Here is a 25,082-nt window from a genome sequence, read left to right as displayed (position 1 = left end):
GCCGTGTAGCAGCCCCGGCAGCAGAGGGGCAGCGGCGGAGCCGGAGCGGAGCCGGTGCAGAAGTAGGAAGGCGAGGAGGAGGAGGAGGAGGAAAGGAGAGGGGGAGGTGGCCGGGTCTGCCTCGCCCGGCGGGGAGCCCAGCCCATGGCCCGGGGGGGTAGCCGGGCAGGGCGGGGGCTGTTGCCGCCGCTGCCGCCGCTTCCTCCGCGGCGGGGCCCGGCCCTGAGCGGGGAGACCCCGACCCCGAATGGGGGGACCGCGGCCCGGCCCCGCTGAGGGGGCGGCGGAGGTGGGGGTAGTGGTGGGCCCGGGGTAGGCCCTGGCAGCGCCCGGCCGGGCGGGGGGCCCGGGGACCCCTCAGCCGCGGCCTGCAGGTGACGGGTGCTTGGAGAAGCCACACGATCCCCGCGCCCCTTATTTCGGGGAGCACCTTTATTTCTAAGCTCGGCGAAGAGGCCGAGCCGGGCGTCTTGGCTCACTCCCCTTCTCCAGCGGGGGGAGAGATGTCTCAGTGTCGTTGCCCGCCCCCCCTCTCCCCCCCAAAATGGCCTGTCACCCCGCTCCCCGCATGGGGTCGAGTCCGGGGGCGGCTGTTATGTGGGGACACGTCTCCCGCCCGTCGCAGCGGGAGATCCCCCGCAGCCTCCCGGCCAAGTCGGGCACCAGCTCCTTTGAAATCCTCCCCGCCGACCTCCTCCTAATGAGAGGCGGTAATTGCATAAGGCTCGTTAGAGAGCGGGGAAGCTCCTATTTACATGCGGTGTCCGTAGTTATGCAACGTGGCCGTGTCTGTGGGTGTCTTGCTCTGCCGACAGCTCGGCCGAGGCCACCGGCCCTGCAATGCCAGAAATCCCTCGCCTTTACCACAGCAGGAGTGACTTGTCCCGGCAAGCACGCTGTAATGATCCTGTTGATGAGTGCAGGGTCCTGGGGGAAGGAGGGGGGAATTGAGGAAGGCTCTCTCCTTGCTTCCTCACTGCTGGGATTTGGTGGCGTGAACATCTCTTTAGCAACGTGACATGGTGACTGGACTGCTTTCTTGCAGGACCTCGAAGGGGTCGCTTGGTTTTTTGTGCCTCTCAACCTGCGCGTTGGGCTGGGTCCTTCTTCCTCTGAGGTCCGGTGAGGATTAATTACTCACGTTGAGTAAAGCGTAGTGGAAGAAGCGAAGTCACTGCAATATGCAGGGTTTCAATATGACAGTGCGTGTCCATTGGGAAATGCTTGCAATCAGTAGCTGATGCCATTTGAGAAATCAAGAGCTACTGAGAGTAAGCGCGCATTGTGTAAGTGTTTGGACGCTTGGTTCCTTTTTCAGGAGTGCCGCTAATTTGGGGATGTTTTCATCTCTAGGTGCCCAGTTGGAGATGGCTCACAGAAGCTTCTGTTTGTGCAGGAAGTCACCTACTGATGTCACGGCTTCTTCAGTTGTACCAGCACAGCTGGACACAAAGGCAGTGGGCATCCCTGATGACCTGGCATGGGAAAACCACTGGGTTATGGGTGTCAGCCATGGGGACATGGGTGACATGGGGTGTCAGCCGTGACCACCTGGAAAAGCACCTTCCTCAAATAACTGCCAGGAGACTGAATTCGTCAAAAGGGCAGTAGCATGAAAACATCGCATGTAAGAAACAGTTGGCTTCCCAGTGGTGAGTTGAGTGCCTTCACAGGCTCACCACAAAGAGGAACTGGAGTTAGCTTGATGGTTTTGTCAGCTCCTGTGTGCTGCTCACCTCACCAATGCTGCTGCCAGCTGCGTTATGCTTTTTTTTTTCCTGTTGGCCTCAGAGAGAACAGAATTTGCCCTAAGCTTTTTATTTTTATTTAGTAGTACAGTGTTACACCCAAAGAGCTCTTTCCAGAACACCTTGTCTTTTCCTCTCCTGTACAGGGAGTCGCTTTTTTCGATAAGGTTAAATTTATTTGACATAAAATTAGGCCAGCCAGTTGTTTGTGCCAAAGCATGAATTCTTGGCGGAGAGAGGTCATCGTTATGCCTTTGTTTTGTAGCTGCTTTTAATTGAACTTTTTCATTTTGAAATAATTAAGTAGCAAGACTTGGCCATTTGGCTAGCTGCTTTGCCTTGTGTTTGTCTTTTTGGTGTGTTTTCTGAAAACTAGCAACAAATGCAACGTTTGTTTTGTCGGCCATGGAAAGATTGACTGGAACAACCTGCAGTATGAAGTTATGATGGGGCAGGACATTCCCATGTCTTTAAGGCACCGGTGGTCTCTGCCTTTCTGTTTCTGTGTCACGTTCTCCTCTTGCCCCATAACAACCCAGGAGGACGTTGAAAATCCTGTTTGCACCACAAACAAGGTGAGGCAGCCACAGCAGGAGCTTTGCCTCTGTGTGCCGCTGTCCTGCCTGTGTGATGGCTGCTCCCGTGGTTTCTCCGAGGGAGGCGTTCTCCAGCAGAAGAGGACTACCCACCTCTGCCCTGCCCAGTGGTCTATGGAGCAGGGTTGCGTTTCTGCCCATCGCTGTGCCTCCTCATCCCACGGAAGAGCTTCCTCGAGATCCAGCTTCCCAGCAGGTTCCCTTCTGCAAAGGGCTGCAGGGTAAGGGCTGCCATCTAAGCTCCTATACTTGTTCTTCTGAAAAAGGGAGAGGTCTGAGCCAAATCTGTTCCCTCACCCATGCAGTCCTTGTTAAATCATCTGCACAAAATGGGCCCTGTTCGGTATTTGTACCAGCCTTCTCCATGGGGAAGCTCTTGAGAGTTTGAGCTTGCGGACCTCGTGGTAGTAGCTGGAGCAACACAATAAGTATTTGTGTTCCACTGTAATAATGCTGAGGTACAAGTTACTGAACTTGACTGGTTGACCAAGTACAAAAAACCCCGTGGATAGGTATTGTCTTCCATTTCTGGGTTTGTACAGCCCTTCGCTCAGTGGGAGCCTGGGACTCTTGAAATACCGAGAGTTGTATAAGGATTAAAAAGAAGTGGCATGGTGTGAACACCGTTTGGGAACAGTTAATGACATGCCCAGCCCAGCCACCAAAGCCATTGCTGAGAACTGGCAAACCCAGAACTTCATCTTAATCCCAGCACCTTGTATCTTGCAGCCACTCCCTTTGATGATTTAAAAAGGTGTATCTAATTCTTAGCTGGCCTTCACCGGAAAGGAATGCAGCACGATGGCAATTTTGGTGTGGTATAATTACCCTGCCTTTCTTGCCCCATTACCACTGACATTGCTCTCCTCACACCTGGGTTTATAGGCTGACTCGTACAACCTCTCTGGTTTGTTTTGCTTTTTTAATGACGTTCATGAGAAGATGGGAGGTGTTTGCTGGTTTCGTGGAAGCTTCCTTTGGTTTCTGGGTGGTAAGGCACTGAAGTCCTGGTTTTTGTAAGACTCGGAAAAAGCTGAGTAATATGATAAAGAAGAAAGTCGGAGAATAAATTTGATTTGGTGGTTGGAGCCTAGTGTATAACAATTCGGAGGAATTCCTCCTTTTCAGAATTACTGCAGTAAAATCAAGGCGCTGATAAACAATTATTGGGGTTTTTTGACCTTTGTAGCTTCATCACTGTAAATCCTCAGGCAGAGGTCTGAGAGACCAAACCCAACCTTGTATAAATTTGCCCTGGGTGGGTGCCCAGGGAGAGATAGCAGCTGAAGATGTGTCGCAAGGGGCTGGAGGACAGAGTGGGAGATGTTCTACTTGCCCTCTTGCCATGCCGTGTGGCTTCAAAGTGTCCTGAGGATGGATTCCCCTGGCACTGCGTCCTGAGTCTAAAGTGCAGGATGCCGCGTACCTGCGGAAACGTTCATGAGGCTGCCCTCCCACACACACCCGTGGGAAAGACAAATGACAGTTATCGGTACGGACAGTGTGTGGAGGGTGTTTAGCACGCTTCTGCGCTTTCACAGGCTAGTGCTGGCACATCTTCATGGATGGAGGAGGGAATCCAGGGGCAGGAGCAGCAGCACCCCTGTCTTGACATTTATTTCATGTGGCTTCTTTGCATCTTCTTGCCTCCTGAATTATTCTGGCCTGAATCTTGCCCCAAGGGGTTCGAGCTCTGGCTGTGCATGAATCCAGCGGAGAAGTGAGTTTTCTGGGGCTCTTGGTAACAGAAATTGTGTAAACTGGCGTTTAAGGAGTTGGTCCAGGTGAGAGAGTCATTTGGTCGCGCGCAGAACTGCCTCATGTCTGGTGCAGCACACATGCGTATCGGAAATATTTGTCTTGCAGGTTGTTTACTGGAGTCTGCACCAGGAACCAAGGGCACGTACATAAAGGCATGTCAGATAAGGCATTACTTGCTGGTTGAAGGCTGTTCACATTCAGGATCTTTCAGCTCTTCTAGTCCTTTCTACAGAGAATCGATGTCCAAATGCATCGGAGGGTGGTCTTTTCTGCTGTGTCTTATTTGGGACTTCTTTGGTATTATCATATCTCCTCAATTTTATTGTGAATCTCATAATGTTGGTTCTTTTGTCTTTTATTTTCAGCTTTGAGGTCTTTGTCATTTCATAAATGCCTGGCTTTTATTTTATTTTATTCAAACTTTTTTTTTTTTTTAAGAGGCACTTTCTAGCAATTTGAGAATTTGGCTACTTTCCTAACAACTGCAATCTAGCGTCAAATGAAAAGCAACGTTATATATTTATATTTATATATATATATATATTTTTTTTATATATATATATATTTAAAACTTTTGTGATTTTCTGTCCAACCTCATGGTTTTAAAGGCGAAGATTCATGACCATGGTGCATTATGCCTGCATCACATCTACCAGGGGACGTGGAAGAAGACTGCTAAAGGACTTTTACCCATCATCCTCATGTCAAAAGGTTTCTTTCTATGGACATCTTAAATTATTAGTGACTGCTGTTTGTCCTCTTTCTCCCTGTCCCCTAACAACAGGTGGCCTTCCCATTTTGGTAAGAGAAAAGATGCACGAGTAATCCTCATCACAGTAGCCCAGGGAGACCTGCAGACATAGGGTGGAACTGATTAGGAATGCCCCAGGCACAGGCATGGGAAATCCAGGGAAATCCACACACACTTGTGACAGAGACATGGTGGCTTAGGGACCTCCTGGCTAACCAGGTGGCAACAATGCGTTGCTGCTGATTGGAAACCCCGGCCACTGCTTCCCCACCAAACTTCTGACAGTGAAGCGAAGACCACAGCTGTTGAAGACCGTAAGGCAGGGTCAAGCACAGGAGAAGGCAGTGAAAATAGTTGCGATGCCCAGTTCGCCACGGCCACAAGAACTCATCTTACAGTAAAATTTTTAGGGGTTTATTTTGCTCCATCTTAAAATTCTCCTGGCCTTCAGTCGGCTCTGGCAGCACTTGAGGCTGATCTAGGTTCTGCCAGTCCTCCTGGGGCATGATGGTTCTAGCAAGACCAGCCTCCAGACATCCCAGGCCCCAGAGACCTGGGGGAAAGGCTGGAGCAAAGAAAAGGTTCCTTTTGTGCGAGAGGATCTGCTGGGCTCAGGTGGCAGAGGATGAGCTTAGGCAACACTTGAGCAAACTGGAGATGCCCAAGTCCCTGCTGGGCCCTGCTGGGGTGCAGCCTGAAGAGGCGAGGGAGCTGGCAGATGGGCTGGTGAGGCCACTCCAACAGGGAGATGTGCCTGTAGACTGGAAGGAAGCAACCTAGTGAGACCTGGTCAGGCTAGAGAGTTGGTTGCAGAGGAACCAAATGTAGTTCAAGAAGGGCAAGTGTGGGTCCCTTACCTTGGGAGGAATAACCCTGTGCATCGGTACAGGTTAGGGGTTCACCTGCTGGAAAGCAGCTCTGCAGAGAGGGACCTGGGGGTCTTGGTAGACAGCAAGTTGCCCATGAGCCAGCAATGTGCCCTTGTGGCCAGGAAGGCCAGTGGTCTCCTGGGGTTCCATCTTGGGTTGAGCGACACAGGACTAATTTCTCTTCTAATGTTGGGGAAAACTGAATTTGTGAAAATATTTACTTTATAGCCAGATAGCCTATGTGGGATTCAAGGTCTCAGTGTTTTCAAGCCTTGCCAGCTGCAGGGATGAGGAAGGGCAAGGCCTGGGCATTTGACCAGGATTTGACCATTGAACAGGATTATTTCATACCATGAATGTTACATTCAATATAAATTAGAAAGTTTGCTGCGTAGTTTCTCTCTCCGTTGATGGCAGTGATCCAGAGAACTTCTTGCCCCATTGCCAGTCCCTGAGCCCTTCCCTTCCTCCCAAAGCCGTAGCGCTCACAGTGTCCCACATTTGCTGTCCCCTGCTGGGAGTGCACAGCTTCCTGCTGATGGAATGGGCTGAGTATAGTCCTTGTATATTGCATCTTGGCATTGGGATCAATACTGGTTCTTTAGTCTTATTAATGTTAATTATTTTATTATTCTTCTATTAAATGTGTTTCTATTTCAGCTGTCTGGTTGTCTTTTTTTTTTTTTCCCCTGACTCCCCTTCCCAGGCGAGGAGAGGTCATTGGGTGATAGCATAATTGTCTAAACGACAATAAATTGGGGGACCTGCAGAGGTTGCCTGGTCGAAGATCTGCTCCGGCAAACTCGCCTAGAGCGGGCTGCCCGGGAGCATGTCCTGTTGAGGTTTGGGTATCTCCTAGGAGCTGCGCCATGCGGTCAGAGCGAGGGCAAGACGTAGGCAGGGCACAGTGGCCAGGAAGGGCTAAAGGTCCTTATGCAGCCACTGTCACCTGCGGCTTGCTGTCCCCTACAGCCAGCCATCCTCCTTGCGCACTGGTTGTGGGGAAGTTTCCTCCTCAGCCCCCCCATAACTCACGGCAATGGTAGAGATTCCCTTCCACGCTGGGCGCCATAAATGCCTCAGCTCACCCAAAAAGGTTTGGAAGCGGCTCCAAGAGCAGCTGGAGTGCTGAGGCTCTCTGCATCCCGGTGGGACAGAGGGGACGCCAGCAGTGTGATGAAGGAGGGAGGATGAGCCCTTTCACTCTTGGCAGGGAACTATTTTAAGTGCACAAGTTACAAGTTACATGTTTCAGATTGCCAGCTATGAATTAGAGAATTTGTTAGTTCGAAACCTAATTAATTGAGGGGTGAGTGAGTGAATTCATGTGTTGTACTAGTCTGTACAAAGGGGATTGAGCCCTTGTTTGCCATTTTTGTCTGTTTTCCTAATGAGCTCATCAAATACAGTTGCATTTGTAAGAGTACGTTGTCCTGTAAATGTGAGAGATCCACCTAGACCATGACACTGCTCAGTTCATAACTGTTGCTTTGCATGGTCTGCAGGACAGGGTGGGGGCTCTTTACTATTTTGAGAAGTTCCACAGGAAATATTCTTCATCTGTATGTTAAAAGATCTGCTTTAATTTTTTTTTTTTTTTTTACAGTGCTTTCTGCAAATGGAACATGGAACCTGGAACGTGGGAATCACATCTTTATTTTAATTGCCAGTTTCAGCAGTTAAAATCATATGCAGAGCAAATTCTGCACTCAATCAGATGTGAACAATGCAGTGTCCCTGTGGGTTTTCTGGACATCACTGGTTGGTCCAAAGTGGTGTGCTGGTTTTGGTGAATTAGGAGCAGAGTCAGCATCTGACTGAGTCCCAAACATCTGCAGGTACAGGATAAGACTGAGACCTGCCCTCCATCCTCCGACGGTGCCTTCAAAACACCCCAGGCAGGGAAGGAGGCCATTCCTGAGAAGAAAAAGAAAGATGACAAGTGCTCTGGGTGGTTGATCAAGGCAGGGTTTCACCGCCTGTGCACGTCGGTTTCAGGTGCCGTATTCTCACTCAGGACTTGTTGCAGTCTGAACTCATCTTCATCATATGAGGATCATATGAGGTATCCTCCATTAGGGACACTTTGCTCTGACAGGCGTCCTGCTGTGCATTGCAGCAGTTCGGAACTGAATAATTTATTTTGGAAGCACGTTTTGTACATGACTTAGAAAATGGAAGAGAACAGGGATATTGCAACAGTGAGCTGTGGACAAATATGTTCTTCCTTATAGTTTCTAAGCATTGCACTTTGCCATCCATTGTTTCAAAATTGTTTTCTCTCTCATAATTATCTTCAAAGGAGAAGGTCGATCCAAAGTGGCTGTTGTTTTTTGGTTGTTTTTTTTTTTTCAGGGTGGTTCATTGATTTCCATTTTTAATAATAAAGGTGAATACACAAAATGAAAAAAAGAAACATGGTGATATATTACCTAACATTTAAAATAGAGAGAACGCGCATATGTGCCACAGCACACTTCATCTGTGGACATCAAAGTGTCTTGCGGAGGTCATAATCCTCATTTCAAAGATGAGGAAACAGAGGTGCTGAGAGGGAAAGTGGCTTAGCAGGTCAGTGGCAAAGCAAGGCAAGAGTATCCTGAGCGTGTACTGCAGGCGGAGGTGAGGGAGCGGAGGAGAAGAAACCTGTCCTCACCTAACCAGGACAGCCCAGGTCCCACATGCAATGAAGGCACAGCGACACTGCAGGGAGAGCAGCAAATCATGTCACAAGCCATGGAGTCAGTGAAGCCTGGTTTCCTCCGGTTTTGTGTCTAAAGGGTAATCCGGGGATTGTCTGATGTTGGCCTTCGATGGTGCAATCACAGGGTGCCACTGTGGCCTTTCCCTCACCATGGGCACTGGTGGAGTCTGGCTTCTCAGCTTTGTTGTCTGTTTTCCCAAAACTTCTGGGTGCTTAAAGAATTATTGAGCCTTTCTGTCAGGTGTGATCACTGTGAGCCAGTGGAGACACAAAGAATGTGTCCTTGCGTGCACACAGACATGTATGTCTTGGCATTGCAATATAGGGGGTACCTTATCCTATGGAACTACGCAATCAGTTAACATTTTAATACTGTAGATCTGCGGTTTTGAACTTTTTTTTTCTCTGTAACAGAGTTCTGAAAGTGGATAAAGGGTGGTACAGCAAGGATGTTCACACTGTTGATTCAGTAGCCACGGTTGTTTCATCTTACAGGAAAATGCCTCCCAAGGGGAGACACAAAATTGGAGTTCCAGCTCTGTAGCTGCATCTTCTTTGAGCCCGGAGAAACTCACTGCGAAGTGAGACTCATGCAGGTTATTCATTTGATGAATAACTTGAGTGAGAAGATTTTTTTATGCCTGCAGCCATGCTGCCTTGGGTCATGGTCTTGTCATATCTCCTTACTCAGAGAGGGAGAGGTTGAATGGGAATTTTGGTGTGAAGTTCTGAAGTAGTGTTTTTCAAGCTTTCTTCAACTCTGAAAATCCTCTGGAGGGGCTGTTCAGCCTCCTTGATGGTGAATTGAAGCCTACTGATAAGAGGTCAGTTTTCTTAGCTTTAATGGACCCATTAAAGGTAGGCCATGGATGCCACAGGTCTGTTGGCCAAAAGTTGAAAACAATTGCTCTAAATAACACCCCTGATATTTCAGGAGTACTTCTTATGGCTCAGGACAAACCATCTTTCCCTCTCGGGACCAGAAGACAGACGCTCCATGAGTGTATAGAGTTTCATGGCATGACGTGGCCATAAGTTAATTGAAGATCTTAGAGTGTTTCTCATAAAGGGATTTGCCTCTGAAAGGTAGACACGATTTGGGGGATTCTCCCTCTCTACTTAGATTGTTGGAAGCAGCAAAATCAGTGGGAGCCAGGACCCAAGATCCTGACTCTGTCTGTAGGAGAGCATCCATGTTCTGGTTGTGCACATGCATGTGTGTGTGTGCAGGGTGCTGTTGGACGTGCTGTCCTGGGGAGGTCAGTTCTTGGCTCAGGGAACAGACTGTCCACCTTTCTTGCAAGCTGTGTTACACAGCTGGTAGTTATTATTGATGATAACCGCGAAATGGCTTGCAGTGTAACCTTCTGATTAACAGCGCATCCCTGTCTGCTTTCTGCTTCTTCAGGCAGGAGCTACAAAAGACGGGTAGTAAGGGTAAGTTGTCTAGCTTTGACATTCACCGTCTTTGACCTTCAACTCTTTTTTTCGTGATGAAGTCCATGTTACCCATCAATTAAAAAGACACAGCGTGATTCTTAGCCCACAGGAGGGTAGTGAGAGTTTTAATAATAAACTCTTCTAGATCATCAAGTGAAATGTGCTATATAAATGCAGATTAATGTTACTAGAAAGCCTGCAGGTTCTTTGCCTTGTGTGTCTCTTCTGTGGTGTCTGCCAGCAGACCTGAATACATTTGCTGCTCAGATTACTAATCTCAGATGTAATATATCAACAGAACAGACTTTTGTCCTTTATGTTTTAAATATTATAGTGCATTGTATCATGTAACCTATGATAATACTGTTTAGCATCTCTGTTATTAGAACATCTCTTCATACGTTTGTTGTTACAGGCCCCAGAGGCATTGTTTATGGGCAGACCTCAAAGACCTAGTAGTACTTCTGTTTTCCAGATAGGAAAACTGAAGCCCATTTTCCAAGCAAAAACTCTGAGCCAGTGGTGTAGAAACTGGGTCTCCTACCTTTCACATGCTTTCTCTCCAAGCACTGAGAAACTGTGCTTTCAAAAGTGCTGAAGACCATAAATTACAAGACATCAACGCGGAGTTTGCAAGTGAAAGTAAGTTTGCTAAACTGAATTTTTTCTCCCTCCACAAGCTGTGGGTGACAATTCCACTGGGAGCTGCAGCGGGTGGGATCCCCGTGTGTCTGGTTACTCGCGGCGAAATGATTTATCAGGAAGGGAAAGCCCTCACCCATTAGCAGTGGATCCTATTCTAGTGGTTGGATATTGACTGTTTCGCATCCCCAGGTGCTTCATTAGTTTTCTTCTCTTAATACCGAGCCTTTTCGTGAGTTATCAATATAGCAAAGCTGTAGAGATCATTGTTCAAAAAGAGTTATTTGGAGAACATGCACAAATGGTGGTGGAGAAGGGATACCTGAAGATCCCTCCTCTTCACACCTCACCAGGAGAATATCCTTATTACCGGGCTAGGTGGTTGTGGTCCTCCATCTTTTCTGTTTCATTAATTTAACATTCCTTGCTGCCCAGTGGTCTGATGTCAAGATGAACCAAGAAATATTTCCCTCCCGCCAGCCAGCATGGGTGCTTTGAAAGGAGGTGCTGGCTTGATCTCTGCTAGGAGAAGATGGCAATTCTGTGTCTGCCTTTGGTGAGTGCCCTGGTCCCCTTGGTTGATGCATGGAACCTTGGCATGGCAATGTGAGAAGTAAAGCAAGGAGCAATCCTCTGTTGTGCCCACGTACTGGTGGGATTCAAAATCCACCTCAAGGAGGCAGGGGAGGTATTTCCTTAGCTTTCCTTATCAGCCATTTTAGGTGTTAATTGCAATTACCTGGCAATTATGGTACCTCACATCGGAGGTGTGAGTAGCCAGGGTTTGGGCATTTCGCTGCTGGAGCTAAGCACCTGGAAGGGAGGTGTGGGAGTTGCTGTCACCAAACCTAAATCCTTTGTCAACCTGGGGCCAGGGCGCCCAAGTTGAATAATTGTTATTAATGGAGGAGCTGCCTTGTTTGTCCACTGAATAAATAAAACAGTTTTTCCAGCTGTTCCCTCCTCCAAGTCTCTTCCAGCACCTTCCAGCTTCCCCACATCACTCCCTTTTCCTAATGTCCCCGTGTTTTCTCTATGGCTTCCACCTGCTCTGGTGGGCAACTCCCAGGGTGGTATGGTCTTCCCAACTAAAGAGGGCTTTCCAAGGGCAACCTGAATGTCCCAAATGTTCACTTGTACAACCCTCTTCCCAAAATCATCAGTGTCAAAAAGTGACAAAAAGTTTTTGCCTTGTGTTACAATGCTCATATTTAATTGTTAGTTAAATATCGAGGTCACTGGCCACTCCTATTCCTAAAGAAGCGCTATGCCTTTTAAACAAGCAGTGCTGGAGGGCAAGGGCATTTACTGACCAAACCATCTGCAGAAGAGTTGACCTTTCCATTTGCCTTTCAAAGCCAATTTTCCCAGAACCTGTGACCTGAATAGCATGTTAGTGTCCTGCTAGGGCGGCTGGTCCCGAGGTGCCCATGTTTCCTGCCTCTTGTTTCAGTAACCTCAATGATTTCAGCATCCCTAGGAAAAACAATTCAAAAAATCCATTGAGTCTTTCCAAAAGCAGAAACGCGGCATGATGGGGACACACCGAAACCCATTTTGCTAGTAGCACAGCAGTTAAATGGACAGACCCTGCGGAAACTCTGGGTCAGTATGCAGTAACAGCAGTGCTGTATGAAGCTTTTATTCCATAAGAGCGGCTCTATCACATTGATTTGTGCCAGAGAATAGCTGGGTAGCTTTTTTACGTGTAAATCCCCTTCCAAACCTGACAGGCTTTACGGCACAAAAGTGTCAGGGAGATACTGGTGCTTGTTTCTTCCACGTGTTCTGACAGGGATATGTATCTGGTCATCTTTGCCGAGGGTGCAGCTCCTTTAGAAATGCACTTTGTGGAAGAGCTTTACTTGGGGAAGGAGTTACTTTTAATGACAGTTTTATGCCGTTCAAATGTTAAAGTCTTTGCATAGCAGAGGTACCTGTGGTTATTCTAGCATAAAAATGCCTGTGTTTGCATGGTTCTGGGAATGAGTATAAATTATGCTAGCAAGAACATGTTTTTTGTTTATATGTTGGGAAAGTCGGTACTGTAATTGAATATGACTCTAAACAAAATAAGCCTGGCGCTATTTTTCATTCACAGGCCACCCAATTGAAATATATCCTCACCATCACCATATCGCCAAGGGCAACTCTGAGGGGTCAACTGAGTTGGAGTCAGACTCATCTCACCACCTTCAGCTGCCCAACGCCAGCACCAACAACGTGACGCTGGAGACTCTCTGTATAAAGGATGTTAGGATGAGATGAACCCTGGTCTAGAATAATCTGTTTCTATCCACTGGGTTATAAAGGAGCACAGATCTGCCGCTTACAGTGTGGATATCCAGTATGGGCTCGATAAATCCCGTGTTTGACCCCTGAGATCCTCAGTAGGTCTCCAGACTGCCAGTCTCACCTCCCACTCACCCGGGCACAGTGCCCACTGCAGGTATATGACACCAGTCCCTGCTCAGCCTGTCTTAATTAAAACCAGTTTTATTATCTGATAGGTACTGGCAGAATATAATCCACGACACAGAAGGCTCCTGCCCTGAGGACATTTCCCTGTAAACAGATGGCAAGCAGAAAATATGCCAGAAAAGCTCTGCCTTGGAATGTTTGTGATTCCTTTCCCCTTCGGACGTAGCATCATTGCTGGCTGATGCAGGCTCCAGTTACAGAAGAGCTCTTCAAGGCTAAGGCAGGATGGAAAGCCTGCAAGGGCAAAACATGAAACCAAGGGAGGGAAAAAGATCCAACCGATTAGTATTGACCAGTAGGGATTTTATTTCCACCCATCCCTCTTGCTCCGTGCTTAGCAGCGTCGGTGTACGGGGTGTAGGAGAGGAGCTCTGCCCAGGGAGGTGTAGCACCCACACAGTCAGGAGAAGGGGTGGGGGACCGCACGTACTCGGCTTAATTTTACAGACTTGAAACAGATTTCGCCAGCTGATGTCACGACTTGCAGAAGGTTGGCGGGGATGCTGGTGGCCGAGGTGGTAATTAAACCCCTGGCATTCCCGCCAGAGGCACGGTCGCGTCCTGCTTCCTCTGAAGCAGAGCTGGTCTGACACAGCAGGAGCTTTACACAACCACGCCAGATTTTTTTCATTTTTGGGGCAACATTTTCAGAACTACACACTCAGGATTTTTCACTATTTATAAGCTGGAGAATGAACGTACTTCTGTCCCCTTCTATCTCGCACTTCCTTAGGTGGCACACATGTCAGGCAACGAGGATTTGTCTTCCGTCTCACTACGCAAGGCTTTCATTTGCATTCCCTCTTTGTTTCTTGTTGGGGTAGCAGAGGTTGGCGCTGGCGTGCAAGACGTTTTTTTTATTGCTCCTCTACAACCGCAGCCGCATTTCAGAAGCGATTTGGCACGTTGCCCTGCTGGCGGCTGACGATCGCGGTAGCAACTTCTCAGGCTGAAATGTTTTGGCGGCGACACGTTAGCCCATCTCCATTATCGCACAAGGTTTTCCTTTTCTCCTTGTCTGTTTTGGCCATATCAGAGGATATTCTGATACATTATTATCAGAATATATTATATATATATCATATAAGTAAAATATGTAATATGTTTTATATATTACATATATAGGGTATATGTTGTATACCTATATATATATAATATAGATATCTGATATATTAAATGTATCAGAATATTGTATTCTCTTTGCAAACAATCTTTCATCTTTTTCACCATTTGGAGAGGGCCTGAATAAACGCTTGTTAGGGAAAAACTTCTACGGGAAAGACCGGGCATGTTACTTGGTGTATTATCCTGGCTGACACGACCTCTTGCAGATGCAGCATTACAACAGCAATAGCGCAGCAATACATTTATAATAGCACGGCACATGCAACCTGCCATTGTTTTTAGTGGGAAGACTGACACCGACATGCCCGATGTGTTCATTGCCTGTCCTATGAGGGCTTTTCTTGTAGACACACTCACCGCGGGGTTTCCTGGAAAACAGAGGCTTAAAACTGATAGGCATGTTCTATCACCACCTGAATAACACTTAAAACAGTTGGATAAGTGCTTTAATCCATTGGTTCCCTTTTCAGGTAAAACTATTCATTAAACCAGAGTAAGGACAATAGATGACTACCTGTGAGTTCATCGGCTGTAAATCTAGGGTGTAAAATAAACTCATCGTAAAACTTCTGCCCTGTTTCTTCCCACCTGTTCTTTAGAGTATTCATCTCTTTTGGAAAGCTTGTTCGAGACTTTAAAACCACAGGCTACATATGAGGAGCGGGTATGACGTGCACACGGAGGAGAAGGAGGTCTTGATGGGAAGCAGGGGTGGGAAAGGCAAGACGATGGTGTCCTTGGTGCGGAATGAAGCGAGCTAGAGAGCAGTAAGCTGGGGGGAGGCAGGCGTGGTTTGGGGATCGCTGCCCAAGTTCAAAGCGCGTATGCAGATCCTTGCCTGGAATTATGTATTAAACCCAGACCTGAAGCAGTTAAATACGGGTACAAACGTAAAACTCGTGTCACCGAGACGTGCGCCTCTGTGCTTTGCTGAGTCTAAGGTGGGCTGTGGTAAGAGGATTTCTGGGCTTACGCTGACTGAGGCCAGCAGGTCAGAACTGGAGTATTTTGTAGAAACTCAGCTACAAATGTCAAGGTCTATAGAAGCGCAGTCTCCGATTAACATCTTTAATCTTATTATCTCGAACCTTTTATCTTCAAATTTTCTTGGCTGTTTGTTTGTTTTCTTTACATTTGTTTACATATACCAAACTGAAAGTTTTTCTGGAAATGCTGGTATGGCTTTTAACTGTAAGAATGATTCACCAAGAATAATTAATTCAAAGATCTTGGCATCTCTTTTCCTTGTAATCTGGTGGTGGATATTCTGTGATTTTCTTGGAAGGTTTTTCCCCCTGAATGTGCATGTTTACACTCACACCCACACAGACTCACACACATTTGCAAATGCAGACACTTCCCTCTTCTTCTTTTGGAGATTTTAAGTTCTGGAGCAACACATCTGACCTTTTTTTTTTTCTGCTCTGTACCGCCTTTATTTGTGTCCAAAAGCACAACAGGGGTTTGTGGGACCCATCCTATAGGTTTTTGTCCATACCATAACCCCCACTAAGCTTCCAGCACAGAGCAGGCACAGGCGAACCACACTTGAAGAAAGGTCTGTGCCCCATGCTAGCTCCACCAGTTCTTCAGGCCCCATCTGGGAGACTGCTGGCTGGCCTGGGTCAAACCAGGCATTTTTCTAAGGCATTGAACAGAACAGATCTGCTTCCAGGGCCCAGGATTGTTCCCTGGCATTGTTTAATTTATTAAGGAATAAAAAAGAATATCATTAAGGAATAATAAAGAGAAGAGAAGGCTCCAAGGAGACCTTAGAGTCACCTTCCAGTACCTACAAGGGCTACAGGAAAGATGGGGAGGGGCTCTTGATCAGGGGGTGGAGCAATAGGACAAGGATTAATGGTTTTAAACTGAAAGAGGGGAGATTTAGATTAGATATCAGGAAGAAATTTTTCACTGTGAGGGCGGTGAGACACTGGCCCAGGTTGCCCAGAGCAGCTGTGGCTGCCCCATTCCTGGAGGTGTTCAAGGCCAGGCTGGATGGGGCTTTGAGCAGCCTGGTCTGGTGGGAGGTGTCCCTGCCCAGGGCTGGGGGTTGGAACTGGGTGATCTTTAAGGTCCCTTCCAACCCAAACCATTCTGTGATTCTATGATTCTCTAATTCTAAATATTGTTGTTGATAGAGAGGTTACAGCTTGTTCACATTTTAATGTCTATTAGCAGCAAAAGCAGTGAGTTCTGCCTCAGAAAACGAAGCCTGGACTTTGCAGTCTGTGAAACAAGCTTACACAGAGTGCTAGGGGTAAGATTTCCCCACTGGACATGAAGTCTCTCATGAAACTTGGAGTGGCTCATCACTGTAAACATCAGTAATTCTTGAACTATTTGCTTTGTAGAGCTCACAGTGTCACTTGAAATGTAGGCACCTAAAGAGAAATCAGGGTGTTGAACACCTTTGAAGAGCAATATCTTATTTTTTTTCTTTGTTCTGAAAAAGGTCATTTATGCAATGCCAAAATCCCTCTAGCTTGGTGCTTTGCACTGTTATTTCAGAAGTTAAAAGCTATTTTAATGACCAGCACAGCGTGACAAAAAACCGAGTTGCTTTGCAGCGATGGTCATAACATCGCGATACTGACACTCCCTTGGGACCTGAGCAGGGTAAGTAGCAGGCTGTAGGTGAGCTGGGTTTAGCCAAATAAATGCAATGTAAGGAGCCTGCAGCAGAATATGGAGTCGCTCCGTAATTACGCTCCTGGTTTTTCTGCCTTGTCTATGAAACAGAGTCACTGGAACAGGACAACTTTTATAAATTCAGGGAGGGTCAAAATTATTATAACTAACTATAACAACACTTGGCTCTTTGAGGGCTTTTATCCAAATGTTTCCAAGCCCTTGCTCTTCACAAAGAGAGATAAATGTAATTATCACAGTTCTAAAGTGAAGAAAGCTGAGGCTTAATTAACTGCTCATGGATATACAGCAAGTCAGTAGCAGAGATGGGAACAGAAACCAGTTTTCTGACTCCCATTTGTGCCCTAGTCACTGGATCCTGGTGCCATCTCCGTCAGGTAGCGACCGCAGCAGGATAAACATGACAAAATGTCCCAACGGGACAAAGCTGAGGGTGGCCCAAAGAGTACCCAGACATCCCTGTGGCCAGCTGAAGCTGCTCTGGGATACAGCTATTGCCTGTGGTCCGGCATTTAGTGAACCCAGACCAGCACCAGGAACCTGAACGTTCTATGTGTGAGAAACCAGTTTGCTCCTCATAGGTTTGTCCTTGTAATAATCTTAAAGTTTGCTTGCGGGAAAGAGCTCCTGCTGCGGCATCACCCACCCAGCTGCTCTCTGTCTCTCTCCACCACTGCAGCTGTGCTAACCTGGGACTCCTGGCTTTATCCCGGTCAGGAAAGTCAGTGGTCTAGGTTAAAGTCACAGCAATGTACGCCCTACGCCATCCACTGAGGCTTCTTGCTTTCCAACCTTTGTCATTTTGGTTCTGACCTGCCCCTCACCATCCATGCAGGCTCAGCTGGGACCTGCAGCCACCAAGACCTGTGCTGGGAGACTCCTTGTTCCCAAAAGCAGAGCCACGAGCCTGGAAGAAGAGACTGTTCTAAGAGGTGCAGAGATGAGATAAGCCATGCACTGATTCCTCAAAGGCAGCATTTAGCAATTGTTCACCTAAAAGTCTGACAATGGAAAAGCCTTAAAATGATGATGAAGATGAGCCAAGGGCTGGAGCACCTCTGCTGTGAGGACAGGCTGAGAGAGTTGGGGCTGTTCAGCCTGGAGAAGAGAAGGCTCCGGGGAGACCTTAGAGCCCCTTCCAGTCCCTAAAGGGGCTACAGGAAAGATGGAGAGGGACTCCCCAGGGAGTGTAGCGATAGGATGAGGGGAAAAGGTTTTAAACTGAAAGAGGGGAGATTTAGATCAGATATTAGATATCAGGAAGAAATTCTTTCCTGTGAGGGTGGTGAGACACTGGCCCAGGTTGCCCAGAGAAGCTGTGGCTGCCCCATCCCTGGAGGTGTTCAAGGCCAGGCTGGATGGGGCTTTGAGCAGCCTGGTCTGGCGGGAGGTGTCTCTGCCCATGGCAGGGGGGTGGAACTTGATGTTCTCTAAGGTCCCTTCCAACTCAAACCATTCTGTGATTCTATGATTCTACAAAAATGTTCTGTTCTGAATAAAGTATGCCAAAGCAGAGGGAAGGATCTCTCACCCCTCTCGCCGACTCTGGGCCAGGTATATTCAAACTCTCTGTTTCCTCAGTGCCTACACAACCTGGGCACAGAGCTACGCTGAGCTGTGTCCTCCTTGTGCACCACCGGCTTTGAAAGTCAAGGTGCTCGCAGCATCTCTACAGGCTCTCTGGAGGCCTCTTCGCCCATCTGACTTACCATTTTTTTTTTTTCCTACAGTTACAGTTGTGATAGATGTTGTCTCAGCAAATGAGGAGACTTCATCACTACATAAGCAATATCCCTTCCCTGTTTTGGGTCAAAATGTAACCTTGAGCTTTCGCAATAGATCAGACTCCTCTCCCTGCGGCTCCCTCAGCACAGTGTCTGCAGCCATTTATCTAACTCCAGGAAGCAAATCAAGTTAAAATGCCCAGAATGCGATTTTTCTAGCGTTTACTGATGACTTATTACATTGCAGCAGTGAGGCTTTCAAAACAGGAAGGTATTTCTACTCCAGGCTGAAAGGACATCCTTTAGGACAGCCGGCAGGTAGCTTGCTGCTCACACCCTGGGCTTGTGCTGGGAGTGGAAGTACGTACAACCGTGGCAAGGGCTGGCTCTGATGGCAGAGAGAAACCTGTAAACAGGAATCGTAATTTTTGCTTCCAGCCACAAGCAGAAGACCTATTTAGCATCTGCTCAGCTTACTACAGGGCAACGTAGTTGTCATTTTTCTCCCACTAAAGCTTAATGGCAAGCGAGGATGGGGCTCAGGCAGGCACCATCCTGCAAGAGGAACGCAGCCCCTGCACCAAAGGCTTCCACAGGAGAAACATGGGATGGGGCAAAGGGACCGGTGGGAGTACAACAACACAAGGGCAGAATACGCAAGTGCTGCTGCGCAGGGAATCACAAAATAATAGAAAAGAAGGGGACTGGATGTCTATAGGAAGTTAGTAGTAGTTAGTAAGTCAGAGGAGGGCTGGAGCTGAGACCCAGGCTACGAAGGAAGTTCTCTGAGGCCACATCTAATTCTAGTAAATTAATCACACACAGGGCCTTTCTCTGGTGCTGAGCCCAACTGGCAGGGAAGAGCTGGTGTCCATTCCATTAAACTCTCTCAGCTGTCAGAAGATGATGGCTGACTCCACACGGACTCCTGGGAGCTCTCCCTGGCTTTTGCTAATCCCAAGCCATGCCCAGAAACCTTCCGGGTGAGCGTCAATTTGCACAAGCCAGAATCCTGCCAGGGACAACCCTGACAACTAAAATCGGGTGCCCGGGTCCAGCATTGGTCTACACTTACGCAGCCAAAGTCTTTGCTTGGCCTTTGCTGTGGCTTCTCTTGCCTGGATTCGACTAACTGCTTCTGCAGGCAGCTGCCAGCCCCTCCGAGCCGCAGGCATGGGAAGAGGCACCACGGGGACGGCTGTCTATAGAGAGGTGTGGGCTGGGGGCACACGTGCACGCAGCAGTGGGTGTAGGCTGCCTGTCACAGCACACTGATGGAGAGGGATCATAAGATCCCTGGAAGCCATACTGGCTGGTGCTGGTGGTGTTGACAGCGAGGGAAAGTAGCCCTTTGCTGCAGGAACAGGCACTCCCCTCTGCCCATTTCGCCAGCCAAAGCAATAAGCCAAGATGGATGTTCTCCATTCCAGCCCCTCCTGCTCCTGGCCAGGTCCCAAAGGCAGCAACAGTCAGTTCTGCTGACAAGCCGTGAGCTGTGGCTGGTTATGCCACCCTCACATGTTCTCCAGGACAGAAATGCGTGTGGTGGACTCTTCTTCTTTTCCTGGTTTAAATGTACCTTTGAAAACTTGCTGTCTTAACTAGCTTGAGTTGCAGTGGTCATGGACATTTTTGGATGCTACATACACATGTACATGTGTGTACATACATGTATCTCCTATTTAAGATTCTCCAGTGTGACTTTATATTCACGGCTTTCAGCTCAGATGGCACTTAAAGATACACACGCGCTGGTTTTTTGCCTCAAGTGCTTAAAGAGAGAAATGGAGACTCTGGCTGCCTGTTCTGGCGGTAGCCTGATTTGTCACCCGGATGCCTTCTTCAGAGGAGAAATCTCAAACGAGAGGAGCTTTAGGAGGCCAGTAAAGGTGCTTATATGTGAAAAACAGTCTGAAGACCGGAGGAAGGCAGCAACTGTCATCTGAAGGTGCTGCAAGTGGAGGTGCCACCACAGCCCCCCTTGCATCCCCTTCCACCGTGCAGGTGCCGAGGGCTGTAAGAGAAGCCCTGAGTGCAGCACAGGTTTCACTGTCACCGCCAAATCCAGAAACTATTCTTGGACACCACCTACTGGCATTTTCCCTTTCAACTAGTCTCAAGACGAGCAGTCGTGCGGGGTGTCGGCGGCATCCCAAGCCTGGAGGTGAAGAGACAAACTTGACCTTCCCAGACCCTTTCGGTGAATGCCCTGCGTGTTTCTCGGAGAGAGGGCAGCTTGTGAAAAGCTCCTTTTTTTTTTTTAAGGGAGGGATTTTTACGTGGGACCGGGAAAGGGGATGCCGATGTCCAAAGAAGTGCCGTGAATGGAGGTGGGTGAAAGAAACAAGAAAAAAAAGAAAGAGAGGGAGGGAAAAGCCTGCAGGCACTAGCGAGGAATTAACTGGAGATCTTCCCTACCACAGCTCTGGGGGAGGGGACATTTTATACCCATCCAGTGCCCGTTTAGATGTCCTTTCAAGACCCAGAGCATGTAAGTCCATGATTTTTGTTTTTTCATCAAGGTTTGTGTGGCACTGAGAAAAACTTTTTTTCAGTTTTTGGATGCAGCATTTTAAATCAGAGAGGAGGAGTTACGGCTTCTGAGCCCTCTGCTTTTTGGCAGCAACACCAAAAACTGTAGTGCTGATGTTTATAATTCCTGACAGACGCGACAGACAAACACAAAAAAAGCAAACAAAGGACCATAGTGGTCAGTCATCCTCCTTTGCGCGGCAGGCAAGGGCTGTGCTCAACCTCGGCATGGTGTTGCTGCATGCAATGGGAAGAAGCCTCCCAGCTGCAATTGCTGCTCATGGAGGACACGGTCCTGTTCTTCCTCCAGCCTCCTGGCCGTGACCTGCTGCAGCTGTGGAATTTCGGCAAAAAAAAAAAAAAAAATCCAACAAGCTCCCAGCACACCCATGGGTCCTAATTGCTCTGAGCAGCCTCAGCTGGGGCCTCCATCCTCACCTTCTGCCAAGCAGCTCTACTTAAGCTCAGCCTTGGGCTCTCTTGTAGAGTGATGGGTCTCTGTTTTTGCTGCCTGGATGGGCCCCTTTGGGTCCATGTTGTAGCTTGTCTCCAGCCCCTCTTCACTGATTGCAACTCCTGGGTCAACCCTGGGCTTGGTGCACCTCTTTGCTGTGTCTAGGGCTGCTGGTGGACCCTGCTACCAGTGTCCAGCTCTACTCAGGTACTGTGTGACTGTGAGTGAGCGAGCTACCTACCTGTGCTAGGTCTGCTTGTCCCCCTTTGTGGGGCAATGCTGCTCCCTGATGTAAGTAGATGCTATTGGTATTCTTCTATGTCTTGTCTCTCACCTAACTATCACCTCTGGGGTTTTCCTACAGGAGTTTTTGCTGTTGTATGTGTATGTATCTTTTTCTTATATTTGCTTATATGCTGAGACAAATATGCTTATATTTGTCTTAGAAGCTACTTCATCCACTGTTTTCCTCTGGGCAGCAGGTCTAGATTTAATATTATATTCTGAGTCACCTTTTCATCAGAAGATAGAGAAGGCTATGATGCTGCCATCTGCCCAAGGCCTGTTGAGACCCCCTGTTGCCTACCACAGGGTTCCTGAGTCTCTTCACCTCCTCGTTGTCCATTAGGTCTCTGGTTTTTGCTTTCAGTCAGGTGAAGGCTTGAGCCCACTGATTTTTATGTCTGTATTCCTCTGCTGCTCTCAGAGGTGGTCTCACAGGTTGGTGTTTTAAAGTGCTGTGGATGAGATGGTTTCTCTGAAAGCTGCCATGAAAGAGTAGTGCTGAGCAACAAGCTCTATCCCTATTCATGACACAAAAATCCCCAGACTGTCCAGCTGGGAGCTCTTAGCTTAGTATTTGTCCTTCTGCGTGACCTGAGCTCTTTTCCAAGCTTTTGTCTTGTCCTTTTGGGCATACGTCTGACTTCCATTGGTGGTCGGGAGGGCAGAAATAGCAGTAGCAGGGCTGTTCTGGTGTATCCAGGGATGTGTGTACTGCAGGATCTGAGCAAGCCATCAGTACCTGCAGCGATCCTGCTGGCACCTCTGGATATCCTCCTACTGATGGTCAGGAAGGTGTAGGTAGGGCAGTCTGGTGGAACTTTGAGGGGTTTTGTTTGTTTTTATTAAATATTAATTTCCTTTTCTGTTGGCTGGCTGTAGATGTTGAGGGATAAAAGATGCATCTGGCAGGTGGAGCAGCCTCTGGAAGAGGACTTTGTTCAGTGTGGTGTACATGGAGTGTGAACCCATAGCTTAATGGCTACTAATATTAAGAGCTTTCTGAAGTGATCGTGATTAGAAGCCTCTTCCTCCAGCAAAACTGAAACTCTCTTTCAAACACTTCCACTTTCTGTTGTGTGGCATATTGCAAAAGAAGGCTTTCATTGCTGTGCCATATCACCCAGGGCTCTCCTTTCATATGAGCCCTGCCAAGTGGAGAGATGTGTTCCTGGAAAACATTTACATGTCTCTGGCTCAATAGCTTTCTCTGATTGAGCAAGCTCTCTCTTTATAGTGAGTAAAATCGGAGGAGATTTATAGCCTACACTGGTATAATGTGATCCTGCCATGACAGACAGTCCTTTCATCATAATGAATGATGGATCTAGTTGTTATTACTTTATTTTATTACTGTAACAGGTAGTTTTGAGCTACACTTGCCGCAAAGCATGAATGCGGTAGGCTGGAAGGAAAACACCAGAGCTCTTGTGGTACAAACTCACTTAAGAAGGAAAACTGTCTTGCACGTCAGCTGTGGACTATTTCACATTGCAGGAAAAAAAAACCCTTACTGTTGGGGTTTGCTCTTTATAGTGTGCATTTCCTAATTTTAGAGGTGGAATTCATGTGTTTTTTCTCACGCTGTTGGTGAGGTCTCTGAGAAAGTATCTGTGGTTGGAGCAAGTCTCTTCATAATTCATACTGGCCCTGATTCTCCTTGAATCCCAGTAGCTTACAGGTAGGTCTTCAAAGTGGGTCTTATCTTCTGGTGTTTATATGTAAGAGCTCTGCAGGGCCACATGGTGGACTGGCAGATAATTTGTTTTGTAGTAATAACCTTTCTGTGTCTATAAAATAAAAACACTAGGTGAGAACGATGCTGATGTAGATTTAACTCTGTCATTTTCACAGACTTTAAAAGAAATTAGGTTGTGATACACCTAAATTTGTGTGGTGGCCTGAGCTGCTAATGCTGATGAAGGTGGTGTGGGGATTGACTGGCCAGCCGACCACCTGTGTGGTGGCCCACACTACATGCCAGTGATGTGCCTTAGATGTTGAGACTACTAAAGCCCTGTGCTGATGGCACCTTCAGACATTTGGAAGCTGTTACAAAGAAGAAAAGGATGTCGTGGTGTTATCTGGAGAGCTGGCAGTTCAGCTAGCTTCCCAGGCAGGGGAGCAAGCTTGTAGCGATGGCACTACGGCTTTGTGGATTTTGACTCTAGACAAGCCTAGCAGAATAACCAGATCAAAACTGCTAACACAATAAGTTTCACTAAAAAAAAAAATTAATTGGTAGGAAGGAAGAAAAGGAGGAAGGGCAGGCACTGCTTTGAAGACTGAGTTGCAAAAGGTAACACCACGATAATCCCGAAGGGTATTTGGATTAAGACAACACAGATTTTTGGCTGTCAGTGGAAAATATGACAAGAGGCTGCTGTTACAGAGTTGATGCTGTCTCCCCGAGGTGCACAGTACTGAGACTCTTGTCAGCTCTTTCTGACACCCTGAGAGCTCAGTCCTCATCAATGTGCTAGTGGCCTTCAAAAGGAGCGGCTGATCTTGCTGCTGACCTTTCTGGATGCCTGTTCTTTAGACACTTTCTGATGCTACCTGAGGAAGGAACTCCTGTCCCTCCAAAGAACAAGCCTTTTCTAAGGCATCTCAAGTCTGAAATGGAAGTTACCCCAAATCACCAGATGCACTGGGAGTAGGTTCTCATCTACACCTGCAGGAGTAGGCAGGTCTCAAGTGGTGCTTGGTGGGGCCTGGGACCCTTTGTAGGTTGAAAGAAGCTTCTACAAGAACCTGCATTTCACCTCCCCAAGATGCAAAGCCCCTGTTTTCTGCTGACTTTCCATGGGCTTACTTGGTCTCCAGCTTGAATGAGAAAGAAGTGCCCACTGCATGACTCTGGAGAGGCTGCAAAGCGCTCTGTGAGGATCTACATAAGGGGGTGTGCATATACATGTCTTCATGAAATGCTTTTACTGTAGGCCAAAACACCAACATTGTTTGCAGTTTTGGCTTCCTTTATGCTTCCTGCTAGAGCTCCCTCTCTTCACTTCTGACTTAACCAAAATTTCTTCTTTGGCTGCACTTTTCCCTTGTTGCTGCTGTTTTCCATTGTTTCTTGCTTGCCTCAGGCTTAGCTTTTGTCTGAGAAGTTATAGTACAGAAGGCTTTTGACTAAGTTTAGGAGGAAACTGATGTTTTTCCTTAAATTTCTAACTGACATAGCTGCTTGATTATTTTAACGCTTCCATGTTCTGAAAGGCAGCCTGGAGATTTGGCTGGAAGATCAACCTGGAGCGAAGGGTGTGGGAGTTTTTTGCCTTTGAAAAGCAGACAAATAATTCTGTCAATTATAGG

At 47.5% G+C, this 25,082-nt stretch overlaps 2 long non-coding RNA genes across 4 annotated transcripts; both read left to right on the top strand.

Moving 5' to 3' along the window:
- Window positions 1-8,138, top strand: LOC128907813 (uncharacterized). Of its 3 annotated transcripts, none has more exons than XR_008465747.1 (3): window positions 1-62; window positions 1,046-1,271; window positions 1,354-6,312. It is a non-coding gene; the product is annotated as an uncharacterized LOC128907813 (long non-coding RNA). The 3 variants fall into 3 exon arrangements; XR_008465746.1 differs by lacking the exon at window positions 1-62 and adding an exon at window positions 7,332-8,138 and having other exon boundaries at window positions 161-1,271; window positions 1,354-4,816; XR_008465745.1 differs by lacking the exon at window positions 1-62 and having other exon boundaries at window positions 161-1,271; window positions 1,354-2,565; window positions 4,211-6,312.
- A 2,096-nt stretch (window positions 8,139-10,234) lies between these two features.
- LOC128907764 (uncharacterized) lies at window positions 10,235-12,780 on the top strand. Its single transcript, XR_008465727.1, has 3 exons — window positions 10,235-10,511; window positions 10,947-11,067; window positions 12,613-12,780. It is a non-coding gene; the product is annotated as an uncharacterized LOC128907764 (long non-coding RNA).
- The last annotated feature ends 12,302 nt before the right edge of the window (window positions 12,781-25,082 follow it).

This window comes from Rissa tridactyla, chromosome 3 (assembly GCF_028500815.1).
Source record: "Rissa tridactyla isolate bRisTri1 chromosome 3, bRisTri1.patW.cur.20221130, whole genome shotgun sequence".
NCBI classification, from domain to species: domain Eukaryota; kingdom Metazoa; phylum Chordata; class Aves; order Charadriiformes; family Laridae; genus Rissa; species Rissa tridactyla.
The sequence above is the reverse complement of the archived record's forward strand: the minus strand, read 5'-3'. Positions and strand labels throughout refer to the sequence as shown.